The sequence below is a fragment of the Henckelia pumila genome, chromosome 2 (genome assembly GCF_033568475.1).
Source record: "Henckelia pumila isolate YLH828 chromosome 2, ASM3356847v2, whole genome shotgun sequence".
NCBI classification, from domain to species: domain Eukaryota; kingdom Viridiplantae; phylum Streptophyta; class Magnoliopsida; order Lamiales; family Gesneriaceae; genus Henckelia; species Henckelia pumila.
In genome coordinates this window covers 151913753-151936535 of record NC_133121.1, presented here as the reverse complement: position 1 = coordinate 151936535, position 22783 = coordinate 151913753, and the positions used below count along the sequence as shown (strand labels likewise).

The following is a 22783-nucleotide window of genomic DNA, read 5'->3' as shown; positions in this document are numbered from 1 at the left end:
GAATCAAAGATCCACTACCTGAGATGGATCTACAACAACAAAATCAAATCAAAACGATAAACAAGTATGTGATTTTGGCGGGACAACTCAAGAAGCTTCATTCTTGAGTTTCAAATCCCTGACTCGCGATGTCGTCTTATACCTTCGTATTTTCTCTGTTTTGAACGCTTCAAATCTGAAACATAACATCAAAACATTCATATCAAACTTCATTCCATCTTATCATTTCAGAATCGATTCAAAATCATCATTCATCTTCAATCAAATTCACTTCAAACCTCAACTTCTTCTTCGTCGGTTTGAAGCAGAGTCTTGAGTCGTTAGCCTTCAAAACTATTCTGAAATTGAAGAATAAAATTTCTACAACATCAATAACATCTCAAAGAAGATCTCAGCTCAGTCACAGGCTATCAAAACGGTCTCAAAATATGAATCGACGGCGTAGCGATTGAAAATAGGTAACCGACAACGTATCGAAACCATTCTAACTTCATAAGCAACTTCTACTCAATTCATCTCAGTCATAAAACATCGAAACCAGAGTAATCATAGTCTATAAAAATTGAACACATGCTGGAAATCATAACAAACACAAACTATAGTTGATCGTCGATTCGATTTTGAATATACGAAGTATAAACATTCAAGAACACAAATATACAATAAAATTATGATCTCCACCAGATTTCAATCTTCAAAACATGCTGAAATAAATCAAGACTTACATAAAACCGAAGTCCTTGTAGCAAGGATTCCAGAACAATTTTCGGAATCAAAATCGAACAATCGGATCAAAAGTTACGGGGTTTTGAAAATCGGAATTCCCAAAAGAAAACAAAGAAATCAAAGATGGTCTCGGTTGCTCTCCAGATTTTTGAATTCAATATCATCTTTTCATGCTTGTATGCTGACTGATCAAATAATATTCGGATATGTATTGCATAAATTGCAATTTAGTCCCTACTTCGTAAATTGCAATTCAGTCCTCAATCCTCTTTTTAATTCAATTTCAATGTTAAATAATTTAAGAATATTAGAATTTCAATCGTTACTCTAAATATGCCCAAATTAAATATCTTCAAATTAAAATTAAAAAGATACTTTGCATTTTAGCTCTTGAAACTTCAATATTTGCAAATCAGTCCCTGATCAGGTTGCATCTTCGAATTAAATCCTCTTTAATTCCCGAAAATTGGAATTTAAATCTTAAATCCCATAAATATTCAAATCAAATATTTAATATTTTAATTTAAGAATTCCCGGAATTTAAATCTCAAAATCCGTAAATTCTCAAATTAAATATTTTCGGCTCGGAAATTAAATCTATAATTTCCATAAATTCTCAAATCAATATTTGCCCAAAATAAGGAATTTAAATCTCAAATTTCATAATTAATAACTTAATATTTTCTAGGCCTTACACCAGCTACTAAGATTCTTCCTGCAAAAACGGTGGTTACCACACAAACGATTGGGTTTACATATTACAAGTCCTACTTAAATTCACCTTAAGCCATCAAATCCAAAATTTATTACCATGCATACCAACACAAACAATTACCCAAAACAAGCAGCATAATACAAAATCTTAAATCAACTCCCAAGGTCTCAAGAATACCCAACAACTAGCACACTATAAATTCCCAATTAGATAATTTTCAAATAAAATTCCATCAATAAATTAAATAAATTGATTTAACCCAAAATCTTAGAGCGTTACCTGTAATAAGAGTAGTGTCTGGATCGGCCTCCTCAGCCTGCATCACAAAAACTCGCCCAGTCATTGACCTTCTCTTGTGAAATTTCCTCGCAAGCGTACGAGTGTCAAGTTTTAGTATAGTGAAAGAGAGAGTGTCTATCCCACAGGGAGTAAAATGAAAATATTCAATACTTGTTATTAAAATAGTCTTAATTTTATCTAAAAAATCAAACTTCGAGAATTTTGCAGAATAAATAAAATAAATAATGAGAAATTATCAAGCTCACACACACACAAATTTCGAGGAATTATCAATCAGAGAAAAATAATCCAGAGGTTTTGATTTCACTTGGTCTCGACAATATTCAATCCTAATTAATCTATTTTATGAATTTTCTTCAATTAATAACCAAGAACACTTAGATTATTCTATTCCCCTCTCTCGAGCAACAAATAGAGTGTATCAACTACAATTCGATTTCAATATCCCTATTAAAAATCTAGATGTAGTGATATGTGTAAAATGATGTTCCTTAAAGGTTCTATTAAAGCTATATACTCTCCCGAGCTATATAAACAATTAACAGTGTAGTTCCTATTGATCCTACTCAAAATCCCCTCTCCCGAGCAATGATTCTAAGTAAATATAACAACTCAATTTATGGCCAGTAAATTAAGAAGACATTCAATTATAGAAACACAATTAATCTGTAGAAATTCAATTTATTAAAATCAAAGATTCATGAATATGTCTCAACCAAGCTACGTCAACCTCTAGACTAGAAAAGTTTAGTTCATGCTCGAATTCAATAAAAACCAAATAATGTTTAATATCTCAAACATAATTCAACAATCAAAAGAAAAAATAAAAAGAAGAAACAAAGCCATAGTCTTTCTTCCGTGTCCGGTCGAAAAGTCTTCGTCTTCCTTCCAAGCAATCTTCAGTTCTTCAACTCCAAAAACTCACAAAAATGCTCTCTAAAATATTGTATGTATTGGCGGCTGATAGATTGTTTTTATGACTCAGAAAAATCCCCTAAATATGAACTAACAATCGTCCAAAATAATACCAAAGATATCCCCAAAGTTTCCATAAACAGTCGGACTCTAATATTCCAAACAGACGGCGGCGCGGGCGCGCAGAGAACAGGGCGGGCGCGCTCTCAATTCGCAAAACAAACTTTTGAAAATTCTTCAATGCCGCGGGCGCGCCTAGGGTCAGCGCGAGCGCGCCCTCAGCTCGACTTTTCTTCTTGAGTTCTTCAGTAACAGCACGGGCGCGCCTAGGGATAGGGCGGGCGCCCCTTTAGCTCGAACTCAGCCTTTTTCTTCTCTTTTCCAACTCTTGAATTTCCTTGTAAACTTCCATCTTTTAAGCTTATTTCCACTTGAGCACATCGAAGTCCATAACTTCCTACAAACACAAGAACAACAACAATTTCACGCAATATCTATCAATAAATTCCCAAAAGTCAAGTAAAACCATATAAAAATTAAGTGCACAAAATGCACTTATCAAATTCCCCCAAACTTGAACTTTTGTTCGTCTCGAGCAAAACTAACACAAACTCCACTCAATTGCAAAAACAACACCCAGCAAGAATGACTATGGATTAATGACCTCAGTATGGAATTCCAAAACAATTTAAATCCAATCATATCTGTCCTACTAACACTTGAAAAATAAGTTAGCCAGAAAAGTAATTCAACCTCATAAACTCATAAACTCCGCAACTCACGTTTCAAAATACTCTTCTCTTAACTCAATTCAAACATTCACAAATCATGAGGACTTTCATGGTAGAACAGGAACAAATTCAAGGATATATCATCACAACCACACTCAATTGGTTTAATTCAAAGAACGTAGTGTGTGCGTGTTTCGATCAAGAATTCATAATCATTAAAGTTTCAATCAACAGTCCATAGGCTAAATTCTCGCAACCCCTCTCCACTAGTATATTGGGCAACTGTGACTCGGTCAATAGGACTTAATAAACTTATAATGCAAGGCTCGTCTCATGGCTACAAATGAAGGAAAAGAATTCAAATAAGGAGTAATTCACATTTATGCTCAAACTCTAATGTCAACTCCTTTTCATTCACAACTTCACACTTTTTTCACTTCATTGATTTTTCAATTTTTTCACAACTTTTTTTTTCACAACTTTTTTTTTCTACTACCTTCCTCATTTCCATTCATCCACCACACCATTCCATATTCACAAATAAAAACTAGGAGCATATAACAATTTAGCATTCAAATTACTCCCTTAAAGGTAAGAAATAGTGTATAAGCTATTTAGGTAGTCAATGTAGGACCTTGAAATAATGACGAATGGGGGTTTCATCACACGTTTACACGCATGCCATTCGATTTTCAATAAAGCTCAAACAAGGTACTAGGGATAACATATATAATAGGTAGCTTGAAAGGCTCAAACGAATTCAGAAAAATCACCTAAATCATTTCTAATCACAGTTTTGCTCGTATTTCGCCTCGAGGGGTGTCCGAACTAGTTCTAGATAAGTCTCAATCCACAAGTAAATCATACAAATATCAATCAGTGTAGAAAGGAATAATCATCAGCAGTAAACGATGATTTTCACAACAAGTTTCAGAATTCTCGTACCTCTAAGTACTAATATGCGTGTAAGCTCAAATGGGCAACTAAGGATAAATTGATTCAATAAAATTCAAGGCCCAAAAAATCCAAACAATGCCTCAATCATTTATATGTTTGTCTGTCTCAAGATTCAGATTCAAGCAAAATCACAGAATATATATGAGTTCAATTGTTCACTTGGTTCCGTTTATTTCAAAATTTTGTCAGCTAGGCAGGTAGTCATGGACTTCAGTTACAAAACAAAAATTAACATCATTGGCCATCAATCCATTTCATTATGATTTCTTAACATCATTCACCAAAAAAAACCACAACTACATAAATTTCTCAAATTCAGCCACACACCAACACAACACAACTCCTAAGAACCAAACAACTAAAATAAAAACAAAACAAAAGCAAAAGCAACTAAACAAAAACAATAAAAGTCAGAACTGACACAACTCCCCCAAACTTAGTACATTCATTTTCCTCAAGGAATTAAAACAAGAAAGCATAAAGGACATGTACCACAAATGACGACCGTCAGTGGTCATCGCCATCATCAGCGGCATCATCATGGGACGGACCTGAAGGGCCAAAAGTGGGCGGCCACTGTGGATATAGAGGAAATGGATGAGTTGAACTAGCAGCCTGTGGAAACTGATGTCTCAAAGCATCTGTAAAATCCATCATGTAGTCCATAAAGACACCAGTAGTCTGCTGAAATGTCCGAAACTCTTGACGGTGCGCTCTCAATTCATCCTCCAGAAGAGCAACATGATCGGGCGCAACAGGGGGAACCTGAGGTCGGGGTGCAGGGCCGCTTCGTGCAGCTGCTCTCTCATTAAAATCTCACCTCTCAGCGCGAGTTCGGTGCTCAGAAGCCGGTATCAGACGAAAAGGAGTATGACAAGCAATAGGAGCAGTAGCTTTCAACAATTCTTCATTCTGGCCCCACTCAACTCCAGCCGCTTCACAAAGATTAGTGATAAGTACGGGCAATGCAAACCCGCCAGTCGTCTTACCTGCCGCCACACCCTGAATAGTTGCTTGACAAATCTGTCCCAAGTCGATTGCTTTGCCCTCCAAAATACAATAAACAAGAATCGCTCGTTCTCGTGTCACCTCATGCTCGTGGTCAGTCGGTTTAAGATGAGCACACACAAAGTTATACCACAGCTTAGCATCAGGAATTAGCTCGGTCTTCTTCAACTTAGAAGGCTGATGATCATGGCCCATGCGCCATTCCGCGCCCGGAACACAAATACGGCTCAGAATCGCCGCGTAATCCACTTCATTCGCTCGGTACTCCGCATACTCATCGTGAAATACTGGCGAAAGGTTGTACAGGGTGTTAATAGTGTGAGCATCAAAAGGCACCAGCTGGCCTCGGACAAGCACTTTCAACTGCATGTGTTTTACTTTCAAGTTTGCTTAAAATTCACGAACGACTGGGACGACTGCATCCTAAGGTGGCTTAACAAAATTTAACCATTGACGCCCATTCACAGCCCTACCAATTGTACTAAAAAACTCATCGTTCCCAAATCCCGATGTCGTATCAAACCCACGCTCCGGTAATATCGTTTTGCCTAAACAATTTTGATAATGCTGTTCGGCACTCTCATTCCAGAAACGCTGTGGCTCAGGCTCTGGATTAGCATGAGAAGAGGATGCAACAGATTTTTGTTTCTTCTTTGGTGCCGTGAATCAAACACTTAGTGTGCACCACAAGTCACGCAATAATTAACCAATTTACCACAATCACAACTTCCCCAAACTTAAATCTAATCCACAATCCACACACAACAACAACCGCTTCTGCAACAATCCAATAGAATTCACACTTCAAAGATCGATTAATCAATTAAGACTTCAAGACCCACGAATCACACGAGTAGAATTTTGAAATACTCACCACCCAAAACACTTTTAGAAGTACCAAAAGAGCGACTTACTCCATATGAGTCCGAGAAGAGTAGATAATCAAAAGCTTCCCCAATGCACAATCCTCCAAAAAGTAAATGAGGCGTGCCCTGGATAAAAGTGGTTCGACCGTCCCGCGTCAAATATATGATGAAAGAAATTAGATTGTGGGGGGTGGAGATGAAGAGATAGACGAGCCGATTATAACAATAGAAGAGGGGAAGAAATCTTGAGGAAGAAGGTGGACAAGAAATTAGGAAAAAGATTTGGGAGAAAGGAAAGAAAAGAGTATGTTATATGGAAGAAATTGGTGTCGGGGCGGGCGCGCCTTCGATTCGTTTTGTGAGTTTTGTAATAGCAGGGGCGGGGCGGGCGCGCGAGTGGTAAGGGCGGGCGCGCCTTCATCTCGAAACATTTGGCACAAATTTGGTATAGGGACGGCGCGGGCACGCCGAAGGAGGGGCGGGCGCGCCTTGAGCTCGAAAAATTTCACCATTGTCATGCTAGAGCGGCGCGGGCGCGCTAATTAATAGCGCGGGCGCCCCTTTGGTTCGAGATTGGTATCCAAAATCCTGCAAAAATCATAGAAAAAAAACCAAATTACTTCCAAAACAACAAAATTAAAAGTAAAAAGAAAAAAACAAAAAAAAAACAAAAAAATAAAACGAGAAAACAAAGACAAAAACTAAAAAATTTGGGTTGCCTCCCAAAAAGCGCTTGGTTTAAAGTCATCAGCCCGACGTGCACCAGTCTTTAGTTGGGATCATCAAGCAATGCATTGGATGCGGGTAGTACTTCGTTGCCAAAGTAGTTCTTGACTCTCTGCCCATTAACCTTGAAAGTTCTTCCATCTGTACACCGCAATTCAATGGCACCATGTGGATAAACTGTCTCTATGAGAAACGGCCCTGACCATCACGATTTCAACTTCCCTGGAAATAATTTCAACCGAGAGTTAAATAGCAAAACTCTCTGACCCTTTTCGAATTCCCTATGCACAATGATTTTATCATGCCACTTCTTTGTTTGCTCTTTGTAGATCTTGGCATTCTCATATGCTTCACTTCGGAATTCATCCAATTCATTCAAATGTAGTTTTCGCAACTCTCCGGATGCTTCAAGATCCATGTTTAGCTTCTTGATAGCCCAAAACGCCTTGTGCTCCAATTCCAACGGTAAATGACATGCCTTACCAAAAACCAGCCTGTAGGGAGACATCCCAATGAGTGTTTTGAATACAGTGCGGTAGGCCCAAATGGCGTCATCTAGCTTGATTGCCCAATCTTTCCGATTTGTCTTAACCGTTTTCTCCAAGATTTGTTTGATTTCCCGGTTAGAGATCTCCGCCTGGCCATTGGTTTGAGGATGGTATGCACACGCCACCTTATGCCTGACACCATACTTAGTGAGCAAGGTATTAAAAATCTTATTGCAGAAATGCGTACCTTCATCACTGATTATTGCTCGTGGAGTTCCAAACCGCGTGAAGATATTCTTTTGCAAAAATTTAACTACAACACGAGCGTCATTAGTCGAGGTGGCAATGGCTTGCACCCATTTTGAAACGTAATCAACTGCTAATAAAATATAAGTGTACCCAAAATAAGGGGGAAAGGGACCCATAAAATCAATACCCCACACATCAAATAATTCTACTTCTAAAATATTTGTGAGGGGTAATTCATGTCTTCTTGAAATATTTCCCGTTCTTTGACACTTATCACATGATTTCACCAAGGTATAACTATCTTTAAACAACGTAGGCCAATAAAAACCAGATTGTAGTACCTTAGCAGCAGTTTGGGTGGCTCCAAAATGTCCTCCATAGGGTGAGGAATGACATTGTTCCAAAATTTCATTTGCTTCTTGCCCCGCCACACATATCCGAATCACTTGATCGGCACAACGTTTGAAAACATAGGGATCATCCCACAAGTAGAACTTAACATCATGGAAAAACTTCTTCTTTTGATGTCTATTCAACTCTGGAGGCATAGCACCACAAGACAAGAAATTCGCAATATCAGCAAACCATGGAATAAAGGAACTTACCTCAAAGATTTGTTCATCCGGAAACAATTCCTTTATGCTCTCCTCCTCCTTTACATCTTCTAGCTCCAATCTTGACAAGTGATCAGCAACTTGATTTTCGCTACCCTTCTTGTCCTTGATCTCAAAATCAAACTCTTGTAAAAGTAGAATCCACCTTATCAAGCATGGCTTGGCGTCCTTTTTGGCAAACAAGTAGCGAATTGCTGCATGGTCAGTATAAACAACTACTTTAGTACCAATTAAATATGGACGAAATTTATCAAAAGCAAAAACTACTGCAAGCATCTCTTTTTCGGTGGTAGTGTAGTTTTGTTGTGCGGCATCCATGGTGCGACTGACGTAATATATAGCTCTAAAAATCTTATCTCTCCTTTGGCCTAATACCGCGCCCACTGCATAGTCACTAGCATCGCACATAAGCTCAAAGGGCTCCTTCCAATCCGGCACAATCATGATGGGTGCTGTGGTCAATGCCGTCTTGATCTTTTCAAAGGCCTGCAAACAATCATCATCAAAAATGAATGTAGAATCTTTTTCAAGTAAATTACACAGGGGTTTTGTGATTTTAGAAAAATCCTTGATGAAACGCCGATAAAACCCTGCATGGCCTAAAAAACTTCTGATGCCCTTGATATTCTTCGGAGGTGGAAGCTTCTCAATTGCAACCACTTTGGCTCGATCCACCTCTAATCCATTGGATGACACTTTATGTCCAAGGACAATGCCCTCTTGAACCATGAAGTGACATTTTTCCCAGTTAAGAACTAAATTCTTTTCTTGGCACCTCTGCAAAACAAGAGACAGATTATGAAAGCAATGATCAAAAGAGGAACCAAATACTGAAAAGTCATCCATAAACACTTCCATCATGTCCTCCACCATATCTGCAAAAATCGCCATCATACACCGCTGAAAGGTTGCAGGTGCATTACACAGTCCAAATGGCATCCTCCTGAAAGCAAACGTGCCATAGGGACACGTAAAAGTATTCTTCTCCTGATCTTTCGGTGCTATAGCAATTTGATTATAGCCTGAATAACCATCTAAGAAACAGTAATAGCAATAACCAGCAAGTCTATCAAGCATTTGATCAATGAAAGGAAGTGGAAAATGATCTTTAATAGTAGCTTTATTCAACTTCCTATAATCTATACAAACTCGCCAGCCAGTTACTGTACGTGTGAATATTAACTCATTATTCTCGTTCTTAACCACAATAATCCCACCCTTCTTAGGCACCACTTGAACAGGAGATACCCAACTACTGTCAGAAATAGCATAAATCACTCCTGTATTCAACAGCTTTAAAACTTCTTTCTTAACTACCTCTTTCATGGCGGGATTCAACCGTCTCTGATGATCAACATAAGGAGTATACGACTCTTCCATCAAAATTTTATGCATGCAAATTGTTGGACTAATACCCTTAATATCAGAAATTGACCATCCTAGAGCGGTTTTAAAATTTCTCAGAACTCTCAACAACTTATCTTTTTCTACAGCGGACAAATGAGCAGATATAATAACAGGACAAGTAGAATTTTCACCAAGAAATTCATAACATAGGTGCGCAGGCAGTGCTTTCAGATCATGAGTTTCAGGGGATACCTCTGGTGCACTATTTTCCAATGTTTCAGATTCCTTAGAACTCACCATTTTTTCTTTCGGAGCACTGTCTAGGAATATTTTTTGTTCATGTAACTCCCAATCCTCTTCCTTCTCAACCACCTCGTCCGCCACCAAACATCGTTCGAGCGGATCTGTAACGCCCCGTTTTTATCTTAAATGAGTTTATTTGAGTTAATCGGAGATTTCAGAGTTCACGAGCCGACTTGATTTTGATCAGGGTCCTTTTTGCAAAAAATTGGATTTTTCAGGGACTAAAATGCAATTATTGGATTTTATATATTATCTAAACTTGGAATTGATTGGGAAAGTCTTCATCTCCTTCCTTATCCGGCTCCTCCTCCATTGAAACACCCCATCACCTTTTCAAGCTTCTAGATTTCAGTCCGAGCTCGATCCGTCCGTTAGAAATTATTTCTGAAGGCAGATTATCGATCACTGCAGTGAGAGCTCTGTTATATCATAAGTTTTTCTACGATCAGATACATTCTAGTTTTTGGATGTTGTTAGAATCGTTCTAGATTCGAGTATGTTGTTCTAGACAGAGTTCTGATCATTTATTATCTGTCGGTTTTGAATTAGAGCGATGTTCGGATTTGTTATGATTTTTGGAAGCCTTTTTCGAAAATTATGGTTTTGAGATTTGTTGGGTTTGCCTTGTTTTGGTTGTATTGGCTTTGATACGAGGTTATATCGCTATTGAACTGCTATCTGCATTGTCGGTTTGTTCAGTTATAGCCGTTATGCCGTCGGTTTGAGTTTTGGAGATTTGAACCGTTTTTTGAGTTGTTGAACTTGTCTTGTAAGTCGATCTTGGTAATTGATCTTTGATTTGTATCTGAACAGATTCGTTTGGAGTTTGTCAAGCCGTGTTAGCAGCATTGTTCGTCAAGAATTGGACGAAGAACGGTAAAGAGATTACCTTGAACCATTGCCTTTGTTTTTGGATTGTTTAGTTGTTGATTAAACCTTTTGTTGTAGCTTATCCAGAGTTGGAACTACTGCATTGAAAGGTAAAAGCAGACATCGATAGCGGGATAGCATACTCGGGACAGTTGGTTCTCGAGTTTCCCTTAAAATCACATACTTGCATCTACACTCGTTCTAGCATGAGGAACTTGTGTTTTGTTGTTTTGATTTAGCTTTTGTTATATGGCTATGTTTTATGTTTCTGTTATGCATTCATCTTGAGCTAATCTTGTTTTCAGCGGGCAGAACCGCCCTTTTTGTTTAGACGTTTGGGAACTATGATTGAGTGGCCTAGGTCGTAGTCGTTTTGCCTAGTGCTAGCATACTCATTATAGTTGCTCAAAGTCTAGAGGAGTGGGATATGTGGCACCACCTCGATTGGGTGAGTCGGTGAGTCGTTACGTAATCTCACCCTCGGGATCCCAAAAGCACATCAGCAATCCCTCGTTATCAGAGTTGATATCCCGGTTTAAAGACATGCATTTCATTACATCGTTATTGATTTCGTTGTTGTCTTGAAAGCATGCTTATTGTTGTATTACTTGATATGTTGTTTTTTTTACTGGGATTATCATTCTCACCGGTTATCCGGCTGTTTCTTTGTTTTGTATGTGTACTTGGCAACAGGTGGGGCAGGAACAAGTCAAAAGAGGCATGGTTAGCTCCGAGGGAAAGTTGTAGAAGTGAGACCCGGTTTAGAAGTCGTGTCAATATGTTTATCTAGTTATAGTAGAACATGTTAGATCTCGAACTTCGTTGTTTATGTTGTATCGATTATGCGAGTCTTATGTTGCATGTTATAGACTGGTTCGTAGTTGATCAACGCTAGCCTTTTATGTAATAACTGGAGAAGTTATGTTTTTAATGCATGAATTTGAGTTTGATGTATGGAATACCTTTTTGTTTGAGATGCCAAGCTTTTCTGCTCTGTTCTATTCTACTGCAAAGGGGGGTGCCTGAGCTGCAGTTTTTAGCAGCCCGAGCGCACCTCAGTTCGAGTAATCTAGTAGCGCTTGAGTTTAGGGCGCGCTCGAGCGGCAGTTTTTGCCCGCCTGAGTGCACCCCACTTTAAAATTTTTTTTTTCTTTCTTACTTTGGTCTTGGATCTTGTATGCTTAATAGTTATTTAGAACCGAGGTCTCACATTAAGTGGTATCAGAGCGATAAGATTCTTGGTTGAACTAGAGTGAGCGGGTAGATCGAGTCTGCGTGTATTGGCTCCTCGCATGTGTTTGAATTATTTTAACTGTGTACTTAATTCCATGCAAGCATGCTTTGTTATTGAGAATTATTGAATTACATGGTTATGTGATTTAATTTATAAAGCATGATCTACTTGAGATATAACTGTTTCTGTTATCGACTGGTATCCGGTATTCCAAGCGGTTGTAAGGGCACTGATTGTAGCGATTGAGATATCTCGTGTCCTAACCTTTGATTATCAGATGGGTCCTCGTCGGGTAATAAACAGAAACACACCGCCAATTATCCCTGCGACTGAGCAAGCTAGCACTGAAGTTGATCAGTTGGATGCTTCAGCAATGCCTATGGAAACCTTGCTGAAGAGGTTTCAGTCGTTCAATCTGCCGTTATTGATGGGTTCAGAAAATCCAGTTGACTGCAAGAGTTGGTTGGATGATATCGACCAGCTGTTCGATTCCATTGATTACACAGATGACCGCCGAATCAGGTTAGTAATTCATCAGCTGCGTGGTGGTGCTAAGAGCTGATGGATCATGACAAAGAAAGCATTTGAGAGTAGAGGTACAGAGGTTACTTGGACTCTTTTTAAATCTGAATTTTATAAGCGGTTTTTCCCTATCTCGTATCGCAAAGATAAGGGAGCAGAGTTTGCCAATCTGAGGCAAGGGAATCTGAACATTGAAGAGTACGTGGCTAAGTTTGATAGTCTGTTGCGTTTTGCGCCGCTAATTGCCGGGGATGAAGAAGCTAAGGCAGATCAGTTCATCAATGGGTTGAACCCCGACGTCTTCATGTTGGTTAACACCAACAGGCCTAACAACTTTGCGGATGCCATGAATCACGCAAAGGGAGCAGAAGCAGGCTTGTGGAAGCAAAGAGGTAACCAGGTAGCACCTCAGCAACAGAGGCAGTATCAGAACCCACCATCTCAGTATCAGAGTCAGCCACCGCATCATCAGAACCAGCAGCAGAGGTATGAAGGTGGTAGCAGTGGGGGAAACAGAAAGGATCAGTACAAGGCAAGAGTTAAACAATTCAAAAGGCAGGGGAACAGTTTGTCTAGTTCCAGTGGTTCCCGACAGTTTGGTTCAGGGCAGAGTTCTGGATCATCAACCTTGTACTGCAGCAAGTGTGGAGGAAGACACTAACCGGATCAGTGTGTGGGAGTCTTCGGTAATTGTAACACCTGTCAGCAACCGGGACACTTCTCTAAGGTGTGCCCTCAGCGTAACAGAGATAGAGCTCAGAGTGGGAGTTCGTCTAGACCTGCAGTTCAGCCGGAGAGGCAGTTGTCTGTTGTGCACTCTTTCCAGCCTCAGCAGCAGAACAGACAGGGAGGTAATTCTAGTGCGAACCAGCCTCTAAGACAGCAAGCACGTGTCTTTGCTTTGACAGAGGATCAGGCTCAGACGACACCTGATGATGTTATAGCAGGTAACTGTTCGATTTTTTGTCATTCTGCTCATGTTTTGATAGATACAGGTGCTTTCCATTCCTTTATCTCTAAGAAATTTGTGTTATTGCATGCTTTGCCTACTGAGTTGTTGCCTACTATAGTAGCTGTTACTTCACCTTTGGGTGGAGGAATTGTTTCTGTTAGACTAGTCAGGAACTGTGAACTTTGTTTTGAGGGGAATTTGTTAGAATTCGACTGTATTATACTTGGACTATTAGATTTTGATTGTATTGTTGGTATAGATGCTTTAACCAAGTACAGGGCAACAGTTGATTGTTTTCTGAAAGTTGTCAGGTTCAGACCTGAAATGGCAGACGAGTGGAAATTCTTTGGTAAGGGTTCTCGATCTAGAATTCCTTTGATTTCAGTGTTATCTATGACTCGTTTGCTACAGAGAGGTGCAGAAGGATTTTTGGTTTATGCGGTTGACGTACTGAAATCTAGCCCAGCTTTGGTAGATTTACCGGTGGTTACAGAATTTGCGTATGTGTTCCCGGAAGAGGTTCCTGGTTTGCCACCTATTCAAGAAATCGAATTCAGTATTGACTTAGTGCCAGGTACTCAACCTATTTCTAAATCCCCTTATCGTATGACAATTATTGAATTGAGAGAGTTGAAGGAACAACTTGAGGATTTGATTGCCAAGGGATACATCAGACCTAGTGTATCGCCTTGGGGTGCTCCTGTGCTTTTTGTTCGGAAGAAAGATGGTTCTATGCGGCTCTGTATCGACTACCGCCAATTGAATCAGGCTACAGTTAAGAACAAGTATCCTTTACCCCGAATAGATGACCTTTTTGATCAACTGCAGGGTTCTTCTGTCTACTCTAAGATTGATCTGAGGTCAAGTTATCACCAGTTGAGAGTGCGAGAGGAGACGTTCCTAAGACCGCATTCAGAACGAGGTATGGTCATTTTGAGTTTATAGTCATGCCGTTCGGTTTGACTAATGCTCCAGCGGTTTTTATGGGTTTGATGAACCGTATCTTTCAGCGTTATTTAGATGAGTTCGGCATTATCTTTATCGATGATATTCTTATCTACTCAAAGAACCGTACTGACCATGCAGAGCACTTGAGGACCGTACTGCAGATTTTGCGAGTTGAGCAGTTGTTTGCCAAGCTGTCTAAGTGTGAATTCTGGTTAGATCGAGTTTTCTTTCTCGGTCACATTATTTCTGAAGATGGGATTTCTGTCGATCCCAGCAAGATTGAAGCGGTTATGAATTGGCCTAGACCAACTTCAGTACCGGAGATCCGAAGCTTCATGGGTTTAGCTAGTTATTACCATCGTTTCATTGAGGGTTTCTCGTCTATTGCCAAGCCAATTATCCAGCTGACTCAGAAGAATGCGCCTTTTGTTTGGACTTCAGATTGTGAGGCGAGCTTTGTTGACCTAAAGAGGAGACTGACGAGTGCTCCGATTCTTTCTATTTCGAAGGGTACTGGAGGTTTTACCGTGTATTGTGATGCTTCTAACCGAGGTTTAGGTTGTGTTCTTATGTAGCATAAGCATGTGATAGCGTATGCATCGAGGCAGCTGAAACCGCACGAGACTCGTTATCCGGTTCATGACCTTGAACTAGCTGCGATTGTATTTGCTTTGAAGATCTGGCGTCACTATCTTTATGGTGAGTCTTTCGAGATCTTTTCTGATCATAAGAGTCTTAAGTACTTGTTTTCTCAGGCAGAGCTGAATATGAGGCAGAAAAGATGGTTAGATCGGTTGAAGGATTTCGACTGTGAAATCAAGTATTATCCGGGAAAGTCGAATGCAGATGCAGATGCCTTGAGCCGAAAGCTATGTTCTTTATCTCTTTCTACTATTGGTGTTTCTCAGTTGATCGATGATTGTTGCACTTCTGGTTTAGAGTTTGAAACAGATAGGGAGACTATCAGAGTGTTTGCTATTCAAGCCGAACCGAAGTTGTTTGTTGCAATCAGAGAAGCACAAAAGCTTGAGCCGAGCATTCAGGTTTCAGTAGAGAAACGCAGATCTGGGCATCAGTCTGAATTCCAGGTTAGAGATGATGTACTGTATGTGAATAACCATATTTTTGTGCCTGATGTTGCGGAGTTTAGACAACGTATTCTCCGAGAGGCTCATTGCAGTTGGTTCAGTATTCATCCTGGAGGTCGTAAGATGTACAACGACCTGAAGAACCAGTTCTGGTGGAAGAGAATGAAGAGCAATGTTGCGAGGTTTGTATCTCGGTGTTTGAACTGTCAGCAAGTAAAAGCAGAACGGAAGCAACCAGGAGGTCTGTTGCACAGTCTATCTGTTCCTGAATGGAAGTGGGATCACATTTCCATGGATTTCGTCATGAAGCTACCATGATCCGTTCGAGGATGCGATGCCATTTGGGTAGTGATCGACCGATTGACGAAGTCTGCGTGTTTTATTCCATACAGGATGACGTATCGTCATGATCAGATGGCTGAGTTGTATGTTAGCAATGTTGTGAGATTTCATGGTGTGCCGAAGTCGATCATTTCAGACAGAGATCCTAGATTTACTTCGCACTTCTGGCATAGTCTTCAGGAGGCACTTGGTACTTGATTGCATCTGAGTACAGCTTATCATCCTCAGACCGATGGACAGTCAGAGCGGACTATCCAGACGTTAGAGGATATGCTGCGAGCGGTAGTGCTAGACTTTGGCACTAGTTGGCAGGATTCTTTGCCTCTTGTCGAGTTTTCTTACAACAACAGCTTCCAAGCGAGTATCGGTATGGCGCCTTTTGAGGCTTTGTATGGTAAGAAGTGCCGATCTCCATTGTTTTGGGATGAATTGTCCGAGTCACCAGATTTGGGACCGGAGATGCTTAGAGATATGGCAGAGCAAGTTAAGATCATTCAGACCAGAATGAAGATAGCTCAAGATAGATAGGCAAAGTATGCGAATTTCAGGCGTAGACCTCTGAGTTTTGATCAGGGAGACCGAGTCTTTCTGAAGATTTCACCTTTCAGAGGCACTGTTAGATTCGGTAAGAGAGAAAAGTTATCTCCGAGATTCATCGGGCCGTACGATATTCTCGAGAAGATAGGCGATCTTGCCTACAGACTTGCACTTCCTCCGTCTTTATCTGGTATTCACGACGTTTTTCACGTCTCTTTGCTGCGAAAGTATCATCCAGATCCTTCTCATATTCTTCATCCTGACGAAGCCGAGTTAGACAAGACTCTGAGCTACTTTGAGCGACCGATTCAGATCCTTGATCGGAAGGAGAAACAACTCAGAACCAAGTCGATTCCGTTGGTGAAAGTGCGTTGGAGCCGTCACGGCGTCAAGGAAGCGACTTGGGAGACAGAATCTGACATAAGACAGCGATTTTTGGAGTTATTCGGATGACATGAGTTCTTCTTACTGTCTTTAGTTCTTTATTCTATCTTATGAGTTGTGGTTCATGTTGATTCTTTAGTTCTTTATTCTATCTTATGAGTTGTGGTTCATGTTGATTTCGAGGACGAAATCTCTTCATAGTGGGGGAGAATTGTAACGCCCCGTTTTTATCTTAAATGAGTTTATTTGAGTTAATCGGAGATTTCAGAGTTCATGAGCCGACTTGATTTTGATGAGGGTCCTTTTTGCAAAAATTGAATTTTTCAGGGACTAAAATGCAATTATTGGATTATATATATTATCTACACTTGGAATTGATTGGGAAAGTCTTCATCTCCTTCCTTAGCCGGCTCCTCCTCCATTGAAACGCCCCATCACCTTTTCAAGCTTCTAGATTTCAGTCCGAACTCGATCCGTCCGTTAGAAATTATTTCTGAAGGCAGATTATCGATCACTGCAGTGAGAGCTCTTATCGTAAGTTTTTCTACGATTAGATACATTCTAGTTTTTGGATGTTGTTAGAATCATTCTAGATTCGAGTATGTTTTTCTAGAAAGAGTTCTGATCGTTTATTATCTGTCGGTTTTGAATTAGAGCGACGTTCGGATTTGTTATGATTTTTGGAAGCCTTTTTCGAAAATTATGGTTTTGAGATTTGTTGGGTTTGCCTTGTTTTGGTTGTATTGGCTTTGATATGAGGTTATATCGCTATTGAAATTCTGTCTGCGTTGTCGGTTTGTTCAGTTATAGCCGTTATGCCGTCGGTTTGAGTTTTGAAGATTTGAACCATTTTTTGAGTTGTTGAACTCGGCTTGTAAGTCGATCTTGGTAATTGATCTTTGATTTGTATCTGAACAGATTCGTTTGGAGTTTGTCAAGCCGTGTTAGCAGCATTGTTCGTCAAGAATTGGACGAAGAACGGTAAAGAGATTACCTTGAACCGTTGCCTTTGTTGTTGGATTGTTTAGTTGTTGATTAAACCTTTTGTTGTAGCTTATCCAGAGTTGGAACTATTGCATTGAAAGGTAAAAGCAGACATCGATAGCGGGATAGCATACTCGGGACAGTTGGTTCTCGAGTTTCCCTTAAAATCACATACTTGCATCTACACTCGTTCTAGCATAAGGAACTTGTGTTTTGTTGTTTTGATTGAGCTTTTGTTATATGGCTATGTTTTATGTTTCTGTTATGCATTCATCTTGAGCCAATCTTGTTTTCAGCGGGCAGAAACCGCCCTTTTTGTTTAGACATTTGGGAACTATGATTGAGTGGCCTAGGTCGTAGTCGTTTCGCCTAGTGCTAGCATACTCATTATAGTTGCTCAAAGTCTAGAAGAGTGGGATATGTGGCACCACCTCGATTGGGTGAGTCGGTGAGTCATTACGTAATCTGACCCTCGGGATCCCAAAAGCACAGTAGCAATCCCTCGTTATTAGAGTTGATATCCCGGTTTAAAGACATTCATTTCATTACATCGTTATTGATTTCGTTGTTGTCTTGAAAGCATGTTTATTGTTGTATTACTTGATATGTTGTTTTTTTTTTACTGGGATTATTATTCTCACCGGTTATCCGGCTGTTGCTTTGTTTTGTATGTGTACTTGGCAACAGGTGGGGCAGGAACAAGTCAGAAGAGGCATGGTTAGCTCCGAGGGAAAGTTGTAGAAGTGAGACCCGGTTTAGAAGTCGTGTCAATATGTTTATCTAGTTATAGTAGAACATGTTAGATCTTGAACTTCGTTGTTTATGTTGTATCGATTATGCGAGTCTTATGTTGCATGTTATAGACTGGTTCATAGTTGATCAACGTTAGCATTTCATGTAATAACTGGAGAAGTTATGTTTTTAATGCATGAATTTGAGTTTGATGTATGGAATACCTTTTTGTTTGAGATGCCAAGCTTTTCTGCTCTGTTCTATTCTGCTGCAGAGGGGGGCGCCCGAGCTGCAGTTTTAGCAGCCCGAGCGCACCCCAGTTCGAGTAATCCAGCAGCGCTGGAGTTTAGGGCGCGCTCGAGCGGCAGTTTTTGCCCGCCCGAGCGCACCCCCCGTTAAAAAAAAAAAATTTCTTTCTTACTTTGGTCTTGGATCTTGTATGCTTAATAGTTGTTTAGAACCGAGGTCTCTTAGGATCCGTACTTCCTGCACATGAAAAAGAGTTATGAGAATCAATAATTTCAATGCTCTTACATGTACTTACCTCATTTGGGCCCCTCATGGTGTGATAAATATTAAAAATCATCGCTTCACCACCAACTCGATGTGTGAGTTCTCCCTTGTGTACATCGATCAATGCGCCTGCAGTAGCTAGAAAAGGTCTCCCAAAAATCAAGGGAGTTTCTTCATCTTCATCCATGTCCAAAATCACGAAATCTGCTGGAAATATGAACTTATCGACCTTTACCAAAACATCCTCCACAATACCCCGTGGGTATGTGATACTCCGATCAGCCAGCTGTAATGTGATGGTGGTCGCCCTGACTTCTCCAAGCTCCAAAGTCCTATAAACAGAAAAAGGCATTAAATTTATACTGGCTCCTAAATAACATAAAGCTCTATTTACCTTAGAAACACCAATAAAACAAGGGATAGTAAAACTCCTTGGATCCTTCAGCTTTTGTGGAAACTTTTTCTACAGGATTGCGCTACATTCTTCTGTCAAATTCACCACTTCGTTGTCCTGCAATATCCTCTTCTTAGACATTACAACTTTGATGAATTTTGCATAATTAGGCATTTGTTCCAAGACATCTGCAAATGGAATATTGATGTGTATCTTCTTGAAGATATCTAGAAACTTGGAAAACTGCTCATCAATTGCCTTCTTCTTAAATCGCGGTGGATAAGAAAGTTGTGGCTTGTACATCGGTTTAGATTCAGCTTCCTTCTTGGTCTCTTCAACCACAATTTCTTCAGTCACTGGTTCTTCACTTTCTTTGGCTTTGCTCTGCTCTTTCTCTTCTAACTTCTTCCCACTTCTCAACTCAACTGCTTTGCACTGCTCTTTTGGATTCACTTCAGTATTGCTGGGAAACTGTCCTCTATTTTGATCCTTCAAATCATTTGCAAGCTGTCCAATCTATGTCTCCATGGATTTCATCATAGCTCCCAAACTACACATGCGTGTCTCCATGCTGCCCATTTGAGTTTCAGTCCTCGACATCCGCTTGTTAGATTCAGTAACAAATGTAGACACCACATCCTCCAACGATGCTTTACCTTCCCCTTGATTTGTATTGAATCCCGGAGGGGGTTTCAGCACATTTTTGTTGTTGGCATAGGAAAAAATTTCATGGTTACGTAAACCAGGATGATAAGCATTAGGTGGAGGGTTACCTCGATAGTTTCCATAGCCTCTGGGATTGATATATTGAGCTTCCTCAGGTGGATGAGATTCATCTATGGCAACCGACACACCTGCAGGTTCTGCGATATTCACCTTGTTCAGAGAAGCCACTTGTGTACTTAACGCAGATAGCTGTGCAGTAATGGATGTAAGAGGATCCACACTGTAAACTCCTTTCTTGACTCCCATACGTTCAGATGGCCATTGATAACTATTGATAGTCATCTGTTCTAGCATATCATAAGCCTGAATGGGGTCCTTGGCAAATATGGTAACTCCAGCAGCAGAGTCCACAGACATTCTTGTAGGCACATTCAGTCCATCGTAAAAAAACTCTATTTCTTCCCAATCTGCAAAATTATGATTAGGACAACGTCTTAACAAATCTTTGTACCTTTCCCATGCTTCGTATAGCTGTTCTGAATCATGCTGTTGAAAGGTGCTGATCTCAATCTTCAGCTGGGTTGCCTTGGATGGTGGAAAGAATTTCTCTAAGAATTTCACAGCCATGCCCTCCCAAGTTGTTATGCGTCCTAGTGGAAATGACTGCAGCCAACTCCGTGCCTTGTCCCTGAGAGAAAAAGGAAACAAACGTAAGCGTATTGTATCCTCAGAGACACCATTTATTTTAACAGTATCAGTAATCTCTAGAAAAGTGCGCAAGTGTAAGTGAGGATCAGCTGTGGCAGTTCCATTGAATTGGTTCTGCTGAACCATGTTGATTAAGGTCGGCTTCAACTCAAAGTTGTTGGCATTTATTATCCCTCTAGCGATTCCAGAATAGTGAGCCTGGATCGTTGGCCTGAAATGATCTCTAATTGGCACCAAAGGCAATTCATTGACATCTTCTTTAGCAATGTTTAATTGTTCTTCTCTCCTAACTTTTCTCAGTTCGTTCAATCTCTAGATCAAAGAGCAAAGAATTCGCACTTTGAGATCTTCGCATAAACTGCAATTAAAAACAATAGCAATTTATTAGTACTTAAATCAAAATAAAGAAAACTCTAAATTAAAACTTCGACTAATTGGTAACAAGACTAAAAAATAATCAAAATTATTCCCCGGCAACGGCGCCAAGTCATTGACCTTCTCTTGTGAAATTTCCTCGCAAGCATACGAGTGTCAAGTTTTAGTATAGTGAAAGAGAGAGTGTCGATCCCATAGGGAGTAAAATGAAAATATTCAATACTTGTAATTAAAATAGTCTTAATTTTATCTAGAAAATCAAACTTCGAGAATTTTGCAGAATAAATAAAATAAATAATGGGAAATTATCAAGCTCACACACACACAAATTTCGAGGAATTATCAATCAGAGAAAAATAATCCAGAGGTTTTGATTTTACTTGGTCTCGACAATATTCAATCCTAATTAATCTATTTTATGAATTTCCTTCAATTAATAACCAAGAACACTTAGATTATTCTATTCCCCTCTCCCGAGCAACAAATAGAGTGTATCAACTACAATTCGATTTCAATATCCCTATTAAAAATCTAGATGTAGTGATATGTGTAAAATTATGTTCCTTAAAGGTTCTATTAAAGCTATATACTCTCCCGAGCTATATAAACAATTAACAGTGTAGTTCCTATTGATCCTACTCAAAATCCTCTCTCCCGAGCAATGATTCTAAGTAAATATAACAACTCAATTTATGGCCAGTAAATTAAGAAGACATTCAATTATAAAAACACAATTAATCTATAGAAATTCAATTTATTAAAATCAAAGATTCATGAATATGTCTCAACCAAGCTACGTCAACCTCCAGACTAGAAAAGTTTAGTTCATGCTCGAATTCAATAAAAACCAAATAATGTTTAATATCTCAAACATAATTCAACAATCAAAAGAAAAAATAAAAAGACGAAATAAAGCCATAGTCTTTCTTCCGTGTTCGGTCGAAAAGTCTTCGTCTTCGTTCCATGCAATCTTCAGTTCTTCAACTCCAAAAACTCACAAAAGTGCTGTCTAAAATATTGTGTGTATTGGCGGCTGATAGATTGTTTTTATGACTCAGAAAAATCCCCTAAATATGACCTAACGATCGTCCAAAATAATACCAAAGATATCCCCAAAGTTTCCATAAACAGTCGGACTCTAATATTCCAAACAGACGACGGCGCGGGCGCGCAGAGAACATGGTGGGCGCGCTCTCAATTCGCAAAACAAACTTTTGAACATTCTTCAACGGCGCGGGCGTGCCTAGGGTCAGCGCGGGCGCACCCTCAGCTCGACTTTTCTTCTTGAATTCTTCAGTAACAGCGCGGGCGTGCCTAGGGATAGGGCGGGCGCCCCTTTAGCTCGAACTCAGCCTTTTTCTTCTCTTTTCCAACTCTTGAATTTCCTTGTAAACTTCCATCTTTTAAGCTTATTTCCACTTGAACACATTCGAAGTCCATAACTTCCTACAAACACAAAAACAACAACAATTTCACGCAATATCTATCAATAAATTCCCAAAAGTCAAGTAAAACCATATACAAATTAAGTGCACAAAATGCACTTATCACCTTCTCAACTCTGGGCAATCAGTCACCACATGCCCCGG

At 39.8% G+C, this 22783-nt stretch overlaps 1 non-coding gene across 1 annotated transcript; it reads left to right on the top strand.

Annotated features, from left to right (window-relative positions):
- Nucleotides 1–20583: 20583 nt before the first annotated feature.
- On the top strand, nucleotides 20584–20689 carry LOC140885968 (small nucleolar RNA R71). Its single transcript, XR_012151378.1, has one exon. It is a non-coding gene; the product is annotated as a small nucleolar RNA R71 (small nucleolar RNA).
- The last annotated feature ends 2094 nt before the right edge of the window (nucleotides 20690–22783 follow it).